This window comes from Ascaphus truei, chromosome 4 (assembly GCF_040206685.1).
Source record: "Ascaphus truei isolate aAscTru1 chromosome 4, aAscTru1.hap1, whole genome shotgun sequence".
NCBI classification, from domain to species: domain Eukaryota; kingdom Metazoa; phylum Chordata; class Amphibia; order Anura; family Ascaphidae; genus Ascaphus; species Ascaphus truei.
This window is the reverse complement of record NC_134486.1, coordinates 28,797,007-28,806,267: the sequence shown is the minus strand read 5'-3', so window position 1 is coordinate 28,806,267 and position 9,261 is coordinate 28,797,007. Positions and strand designations below refer to the sequence as shown.

General features: G+C 44.7%; 1 protein-coding gene across 2 annotated transcripts in view; it reads left to right on the top strand.

Annotated features, from left to right (window-relative positions):
* The first annotated feature begins 652 nt into the window (after window positions 1-652).
* The window catches only part of COQ8A (coenzyme Q8A), a 66,660-nt gene continuing 58,051 nt past the window's right edge, over window positions 653-9,261 (top strand). The window contains exon 1 of one of the 2 annotated variants that reach the window (XM_075595482.1): window positions 653-760. The gene's annotated coding sequence lies outside the window, so the exon portion shown is untranslated. Of the gene's footprint in view, window positions 782-9,261 lie in introns of both variants that reach the window. The other variant, XM_075595481.1, reaches the window with a different exon arrangement.

Here is a 9,261-nt window from a genome sequence, read left to right as displayed (position 1 = left end):
CTATTTCCATTTAAATCAAATTAGTACACACCAATCCCAGTGCATTCTACTTCCCAGTGATCCCGCCATCTGCACGGGGAAATGGAAGCGTGCGGGAAACTAAGACTACAATGGTATGATGACATGGAGTTAGGCTCTGCCAAGGCTATTATATCATGTTCCTGCCCTGCAGAAGGTGGTGTATCATGCACACATAATAATAATTAAAATAATAATATAAATAATGGAGAAAAGCCCGCAGCCTTGCTATAGTAGGTGAATAAACACTGCCTGGCATGCCAGAGGTTGCATTAAAGAGAACTATATCTTGCTGTCCCCTGTGAGCATGCGCAGTGCATCCCCTCTCCGTGCCCAGAAACACTGCATGGCGTGTTGATGTTTAGAACTCTGCACCTGGGAGTTCTGCAAACGCCGACTTCCCATTGGCTGTCTCGTCTTGTTGTTTATTGCCCTTCACGTCCCTCCCTCCCCCCCATCACCCATTCACGCTCCTCCCTCCCCCCCATCACCCATTCACGCTCATGGATTGGTTAGCGTTCGGGCGCACGCGAAGAGCACGCTCCCGTGATTGGCAGGAGGGACGGGCGAATCAGCGGGCCCGCAAGCCCATGTGCGACGACATTGGGCAAAGGGGGGGAGCCAATGAGGTAACCGGAGACTGGTAGAAAGGGGGCGGGGCGCGTGAAGGCTGTGTGTGCGCGCGGCAGGGTAGGTTGGTAAACAGCGAGGAGGACCTCGTGCCAGGGAGCAGGAGCAGCGGGTGAGCGGAGCGCGAGAAAGGGTAGGGAGAGTACGGGAGTGTGCGCGCGGGGCGGGGGTGGGGTAATATAGCGAGGGGACGGGGGGCTCCTGTCACACAGCGAGGGGACGGGGGGCTCCTGTCACACAGCGAGGGGACGGGGGGCTCCTGTCACACAGCGAGGGGACGGGGGGCTCCTGTCACACAGCGAGGGGACGGGGGGCGCCTGTCACACAGCGAGGGGACGGGGGGCTCCTGTCACACAGCGAGGGGACGGGGGGCTCCTGTCACACAGCGAGGGGACGGGGGGCTCCTGTCACACAGCGAGGGGACGGGGGGCACTCGTGTAATATAGTGAGGGGGGCTTCTGTAATATAGTGAGGGGACAGGTACGGTTGTTGTGTCGTTCCCAGCAATGCATCATATTCTCCTCCCTGTATGGGGGGGGGGGGCTGTTGGGTTTCTGTGTGCTCGGTGGGATATGTATCTGCACATTACTTTGTTGTAATTCCTGGTCTGTCTGTAACCCATTGCTGCTGACATGGTATTAATGCTGTTTGCAGCTTGTTGCATCACAAGGTGCATTTCCTGTGATCATTATACAAGGTGATATATATATATAAATTTTTGTTTTTTTTGGAACATCTGTTGGTGTCTTGTTAATGGTTGTGACTTTAAGGCTTCCTAAAATTGATGTATAGAATTGTACATTGAGGCTAAATGTAATTTTCCCCCTAATATTTAATCTGTGCCTGATAAAAAGGTGCTGTTCAGAGGAGGTTAAAGGTATATACAATATGTGTGATATATTTATAATATAAAATGAATAGGTGAAACTAAGTCATGTAAAAAGAAAAAAGAAAAAAAAAATATCTAAAGGGGTTGTAAGAGATACTTATACGTTTGATCTCCCTGTTGGAGGGATTGTGATGTGGGGGGTAGTGTTATATATGGGGTAGTCGAATGTACACGGTGTGGGGGATAGTTACCTGTCAGAAGGGTGGAGGTTATAGAGTGTGTGTGTGTGTGTGTGTGTGTGTGTGTGTATCTGGGATCCTGAAGTTGTCTAACATTTGGTGTATAAAAATTAGGTACACTTTATTTTCTATTTCAGTATGGGATATTGGTATTTAAAAGTGACCCATACACTCCCCAAAGGAGGCACAGTAATGTGCAATTTACTGTATGTGAAATTTACTGTGTGAAAACCATATTACAAATAAAATGTGTATTTATGGATTTGTGTGCACACATGATACTGTAGTAATGGCAATATACCCGTTCTTACCAACTTATCATCATTAGCAGAGAAGTCTCTTCTATCTCCCAGCTGCTTTATTTGTGTCAGTGGTTAGCAGACATAGTTACAGCTGAACTTAAAGCATTTCCCGAATTATTGTTTTGTTTGTAATATAGGTATGAAGCAGGGGGTCTCTGGAGCTGAACCCTATTAATTTCAGCCTTGCCACCCCTCCCCTGCTTCCCAAAATGCTATACAGGGGAAGCTCATGCTGCCATCGCCTGCGAGTTTGAAAGCACGCACTCCGTGGGCATGAAGTAGCCAGTACTTCTTGGGGCACCCAAATAGTTAAAGGTCCTGCATTATGCAGGCCCTTTAAATTGTGATATTGCATGCACAGCTGGGGTTACTACCAGCATGAACTATGGGGGCATGGATTTCAGGAAGCAGGGGATCTCTGACGCTGAAATTTAACCTGGTTCAACTCCAGAGTTGTCCTGCTACTCACCAAATACAACAAAATGAATGAACAGCATTGGTGGAAATCCACCATCAATAGGTGCAGGGCATAAAAAAATAAAAAAAAGCAGTTTAATTTTTTTTTTTTTTATGGGTTTGAAGCAGTGTCTCTGAAGCTCAAACCCATTAATTTCTGCTCCGGGGACATCCCTACTTCTGGAGACTGTTGCCTCCATAGTTTGTGCTGGAATGGTGGCTGGGCAGCTGTGTTCATGTAATAGTTTCAAAGCCCCCACATCCCGCTGGCCAATAGGCCGTGATGTTGTCCGGTGCGGCTTCCTATTGGCCCCGCATGGCACAGGAGATTTAAACTGCGGAGTGATATCCTGGCGCCCCCTTCCAAGGGAAGTATCTCTGAAAGCAGGGGGTCCCCAAATTGAGGAATCAACCAGGTGAGGGGCCATTCATTACTTCATACACTTGGTGTATACCCTTGGGTAATAAATATAAAAGAAACCAGTCTAAACCAATGTGGCTAAATAAACAGGGGAGGAAATGAAGAGACAGGCATGTACAGTCTGTCAGAAGGGATAGAGGCAATAGCAGAACGATAAGGAATGTAACCAGTTGCAAAGGGGCAATCAAATTACCAAAAATTGAAAAGGGAAAGAAAGCTTGCAATAAAGTCCAACCATAAAAAGTTATTGTACCTTTCTAATAACAAATATATTAGAACAGAGAATATATGACCCTTTCAGTGTGAGATGGGCAGGCACATTAGTTTTGATAAAGAAAAGACAGGCATTAAATACATTATTTGCCTCTGTATTTACCAAGGAATACTCAATTGCAACAAGAAGCTACAACCTCCTATATTAACGAACAATTGGTTAAACGAAGTGCATAGGCGGCTTGGTAAAATTAATGTAAATAAATCACCTGGCCCTGATGGCATGCACCCAAGCATTCTCAAGGCGTGAAGTTCAGTAATAGCCCAACCATTACATTTAATATACAAGGACTCCATTTCCACAGGCTCAGTACCACAAGATTGGCGTAAAGCAGACGTGGTGCCTATATTTAAAAAGGGAGTTAGATCACAACCGGGGAATTACAGACCTGTAAACCTGACATCAATAGTGGGGAAGTTGCTTAAAGGTTTAGTGTGGGATAACATTCAGGGATACCTAATGGATAACAACATTATTAATAATAGCAGTTTATTTGAGGTAAGTAGGAATTTAGACCAGGGTAAATGCAGTTAATGTGGTCTACTTGGATTTTGCAAAGGCTTTTTATATGCTTCCACACAAGGTTAGTGTACAAAACAAAGGACATTTGGTCTCAGTAAAAAAATATTTGGAATTGGATTGAAAACTGGTTAAAGGATAGACCAGAGTTGTCATGAATGGAACCTTTTTGAGGTTGGACTAAAGTGAGTAGAATACCTCAAGGATCGGTACCAGGGGCACTGTTTTTAACTTGTTTAAAATGACCTTGAGATTGGCATAGAGAACAAAGTCTCCATCTTTGCTGATGACACTAAATTGTGTAAGGTAATAGAATCAGAGCAGGATGTAATTTCTCTTCAGAAGGACTTGGATAGACTGAAGACTTGGGCAGGTAAATGGCAGATTAGGGTTTAATACCGATAAATCTAAGGTTATGCATTTGGGGAAAATACAAATAAACAGGTGATTTACAAATGAAATGGGGATAAATTAGGTCAGTACTTGATGGAGACGGATTTATGAGTGCTTGTAGTCAGCAGGCTTGGCTATAGTACCTGTCAGGCAGTAGCTGCAAAGGTTAATAAGATCTGATCTTGCATTAAACAGGGTACTTAAGGGAAGATAAGCTAATTATGACACTGTATAAAGCATTAGTAAGCAAGCACGTTGAATGTGGAATAAAGTTTTGGGTACCATGCAATAAAGACGTTATTGAACCAAACAAAGTGCAATGGCCACCAAATTATAAAGGGGAGGGAAAATCTGATTTTTGTGAGGAGAGACTAGCTAAATTTAGATTATTTTACATTAGAAAATAAACATCTAAGATGTTGTATAATAACTATATCCAAATCTATTCAGGGTCAGTACAAGGAGCTTTCAAAATAACTATTTGTCCCAAGGGCAGTACAAAGGGCACAGGGTCATCCCCAAGGCTTAGGCCCCACCGCACGCGCCGGTGCGCCCGCACTGCATCCAGACGGAGCTTCACCGCTACCTGCGGTCTGTAGGGAGCATTTTCAGGCGCGGGGGGCGTGGCCAAAACGGGTCGGAGGCAGCCCTGCTCAATACTGGGTGTGTAATTGCACCCTCTCCTGAGCACACTGTACCTCCAGTATATTGTCTGTGTGTAGTTGCAAATCCCCCTGCAAACGGTATGTGTGCGTTTAATTACAGCCCTGGTGTACTGTGTGTGTTTGCAGCCTCTCCTGCTGTGTGCCTGTTTACATGCAAACACAAGTTCCCCCCCCCCCCTCTTCCCGTTTTGAAAACTATGTGCTCCCATTGGCTAGCACTAGCTGGCTTATCATTGGCTGATGAGATCCAGTCTGTGATTGGCTCCCTAGTGCACCACGTGACGCGTCGCCGCACAGGAACACAACCCTGTTGCATCCCCTGCTGGCTGACGCGTCACAGCGTAGTGAGCCTTGCTGTGAGGAGGGACTGGGGCCGACTCGGGAGGAAGTCAGGAGCAGGTGAGTGTCGCGTGCCGTCGGATGCAGTGGGACTTCAGCCTTAGGGTTGGAGCTAAGGAGATTTCACCATCAACAAAGGAAAGGGTTCTTTACTGTCAGCTGTACCTTTCTTGGCCCTGATGACGGTAAGCGGCCCAGGAAAATTAACTCTGTGGTTCCATGCTTCTGAATTGGCCCCCCCAGTTTTAATCCTTTCTGGGCCATCGGCAGGGAGAGCGAATACCGATACTCACCTTCCAGATGAGACGTGCAATCGTATCCCTGCAGCGCTGGTAAGATGCAGGGCTGTATTTCCTTCCCCCTGATAACGTAGATGCCCTTATATGGGGCTCATAAGGGAGAGGATATCTGGACATCAAGGGGGCGTGTCCTGTCCAGCCCCGTCGATGATGTAGATGACAAATATGGCCATATAGCCTCCCCTTCATGATGTAGTAGAGCTCCATATAAGGGCATCTACGTAATATGGGGGTGGGGGGGGGGTTGGTGGGGGTGGGAAGAGAGGAAACAGCCCTGCATCTTGCTGCACTCCAGGTACAGGGCTCCAGGCAGAGAGACAGGAGACACAGCTGCAGACTACTGTGCAACTCATCTGGAAGGTGAGGAACCTTATACTCTCATTCAAGCAAAGGATTAGTGCTCTTCAAAATCTTGGACCCCCGCAGTGTTAATCCTTCAGGGCCACAAACCTTGCTGTCCCTGTGGTCACTGGTTTCTGCATATTTTTTTTCTCTGTGGCAAGAAAACGGCAAGTTTTGATGCATCTGTGTCTCTCATTTCAACCTCACCTACTATGTAACTATGCAAGTCTTGTTATTGATTTGACACTGTGCCCAGCCATACAAGGGCTGTGGTGACTTCTGCCTGCCCAGGAACATATTTACCCTTTGTATTTCCAATGGTCAACGTGGCCTATGTGAATGGGCGGGGGGGCAGAAATCACGTGTGTGCGTGTGTCCTCTGCTGTCACTTGTAGGAATGTAGTATCTAGCACAAGTAAGGCGCTTGCTGCGCTCGTGCGCCGTGACGTCATGCACTCTGCTTGGCTAAGCGATTTGGGCGGGGCACGCGAACCACTCACGTGACGCATCAGCGAGCAGCCAAATCAAATTTGGCTGTCTCGCCAAGCAGCAAACGCACGTTGAACGTGTGCATCCAGAGTCTCCAATCTAATCGCGCCGAGAGCTTCTGGTTCGCTCCACCCTGGCCACAGTCTAAGAAGGGGAGGAGGGCGGTGCATTGCTAACCTGGTAGCAAATACTGACCCCAATCTCAGAAAAAATTAGATTTATTCAAAAATCGGAAAAACACACATGGATCCAAAACCGCTCTGACGCGTTTCGTACCACGCAGGTTTCTTTGTCAAAGAGTGATTGGCTGTAGTCCCTTGTGATTTTTATATAGGAGTTTCCAGCCACTAATTGATTTAATTCAATCCAGATGAAACACAAACAAATCATGAAGCAATAGTGAACTGCATAAACATGGATATATAGAATCTCCTTAGCAAGTTTAGAGACATACAGGGTGACGAAAGTCTCTAAATTACCCTTTTGATCTCATGAAGGATTATTCTTTGAGATCAAGGGGGTAATTTAGAGACTTCTTTCACCCTTTGTCTCCAAACTTGCTAAGGAGATTCTATATATCTGTTTATGCAGTTCTCTATTTCTCTGTTGCTTCATGATGTAACTTTATACATTTTGAACATTGACACTTCATTACTTAGGTTTATCTACCTGGTTTATATATTTATAGATACAAAATTGGCTTATTTAAAAAAGAGTTTGTTTTACTTGCAATCCACATTTATTCTCATACAATTATCATTTACAATCTCTCTTTTTTTTTGTGTGTGTTATATGCCTATACACACGCTTTTTCATCCATTGGTTTTATTTATATATTTACATTTTTGTTTTACGGTTTAGCAATATTATGGTCATATTAGATGTTTTTCTTAAATACTATTAGTGGTCTTGTCTTGTATGGTATGGTTATTTTTTTGTATATTTTTATTTTTTATTTTTTTTACACTCCAATGTGATCTTGTTTAGGTTGCTCCGTGCATAAATTTAAATGGTGCATCTAATGTTATGGTTATTCTGCAGGAGCGCGGTTTGTTTAATCTGGATTGATTTAATCCAATAAGTGGCTGGAAACACCTATATAAAGATCACAAGGGACTACAACCAATCACTCTGAGAAAGTACACAGCGTGGTACGAAACGCGTCAGAGCGGTTTTGGATCCATGTTTTTTTTCCCGAATTTTTTTTATTTTCTTAATAAAACCTCATTTTTTCTGAGATTGCGGTCAGTATTTTGCTACCAGGTTAGCAATGCACCGCCCTCCTCCCCTTCTTACTCTTGCAATATATGCCGGCTGGAGCACGCTCCGGGTATACTGGTAATCAGCTGCGAATCTCTTAACAGTGAGTACGCTCATTTTGGCTTCTCTAGACCCATTGTGTGACAGGGTAAATTGGGGGTTGCGGGCGCAGGGGAGCAGTTTTCCTTTCGGGTGTTTCTCTTATCAGGCAGCGCTCCGGTTTGGGTGGCTTCCCCCTCCCTGCTATATTCACCCCTTATCCCGTTATATGGTCCACATGTGCATTGGGTTTTATAACAGCATTGCCTTTTACCATAATTATAGTCTTTTTTTATAAATTTATCCATTGATTTTATTTCCATTGCCTGGTTATTCTTTGAGCATCAGATATGGGGTTTATTCCCCATTCCCTATTCGTATCTAGCACAGGTTCTGCATGACATGTATAAGAAGGGGGGCAGGAGGGTGATTCTCACTGCACATGTTCCCAGGGCTGCGTTTTCCCGGCAGGTTTTTGTTTGTGTACTTGCAGCAGTGAGGCGGCTCCGGTCTGTGCACTTTCGCTCACTTTCAGCAACTTGCCCTTGTTGCTGTTCCTGGTTCCTCGCAGGACACACTTGTTATTGAATGGCCGCCCTCTGGCTTCTAAATGTCAGAGCACAATGTTGGGGCTTGTTTGGGCATGTGGGATGTTAAATTGCACCCCTCCAAAAATATTGTGTTGCAGGCTATGAAGCAAAATACTGTCGGCATTCAAAAACATCATGTGTAAAGATATCAAAGTACACTTTTGATTTAAACCTTTTTGCAGTAAAACACCTTAATTTTTTTTTTTTTTTAAATACAATACTCTGAGGTATTTTTACATAGAAATGAAGGTGACAAGCCTGATGTTGCTCACCTTGTCTGATAAGTTAACCCCTTTTGTTGCCATAAGGCCTGCAAACGCTTCGTGCTGCAATGTACTACATGTGGCAGCAAAAGAGTTAACTTTTTACATGTGCCAGTCAGTCATTCCTTGTAGTGAGTAATGAGATAAGCTTTCAGGATATTTTTTTCCCTCTGTTTCCCGAACAGAAAAAAAACTTGTCTAGTGAAGGCATTGCTTTGGCAGCCATTTTATTTCCCCCTGGAGTGAGCTTTAAAACTAGTAACTTCAACGTTTGTTATTTATAACAACATTTATATAGCCCCCTTATCCAGGGCAATGTACATTAGGTAGTAAACTAATGGTGAGGTTACATATGGAACATTTCATGTGATGGGCATAGTTGTTGTGAAGATGTCTTTGTGGTGGGCAGGGGTGGGAACATTATGGTTAGGTGTACTGAGAGCTTGGTTGGGGGGGTCAGGTCTCTGGATTTAGTCCCGTAGGTGCCTGGTGATGGGTCTGACAGTGGAGGCAATTGTATACGTGAGGTGGGAGACTTTGTAGGGTTTTGGAGAGACTTAAGGGGTGAGGGTAGGGGAGATCATGGGCGTTGGTGAGGTGAGTATCTCTGGTACCATGTATCCTCGGAAATGCAGTGCCCACTCCCCCACTCTCCCTGCCCCATCCAAAAACTGAATGAGCAGCGTGCTGTCAGACACGGTTCTGAAAGGGGCTTGCAATGTCAGAGATATTGAAATGTTAAACACTGCTCAAAGAACAATGTAAAACGTTATTGCAACAAGTCATGCATGCAGTATCCTTTGTGATATTTCAGGGAACATTAATTAATTCTAGTGAAATAAGCTGAAATTACTGAGTAAAAACAGGCCATTCTGTTTGCATCATTAGCACTGG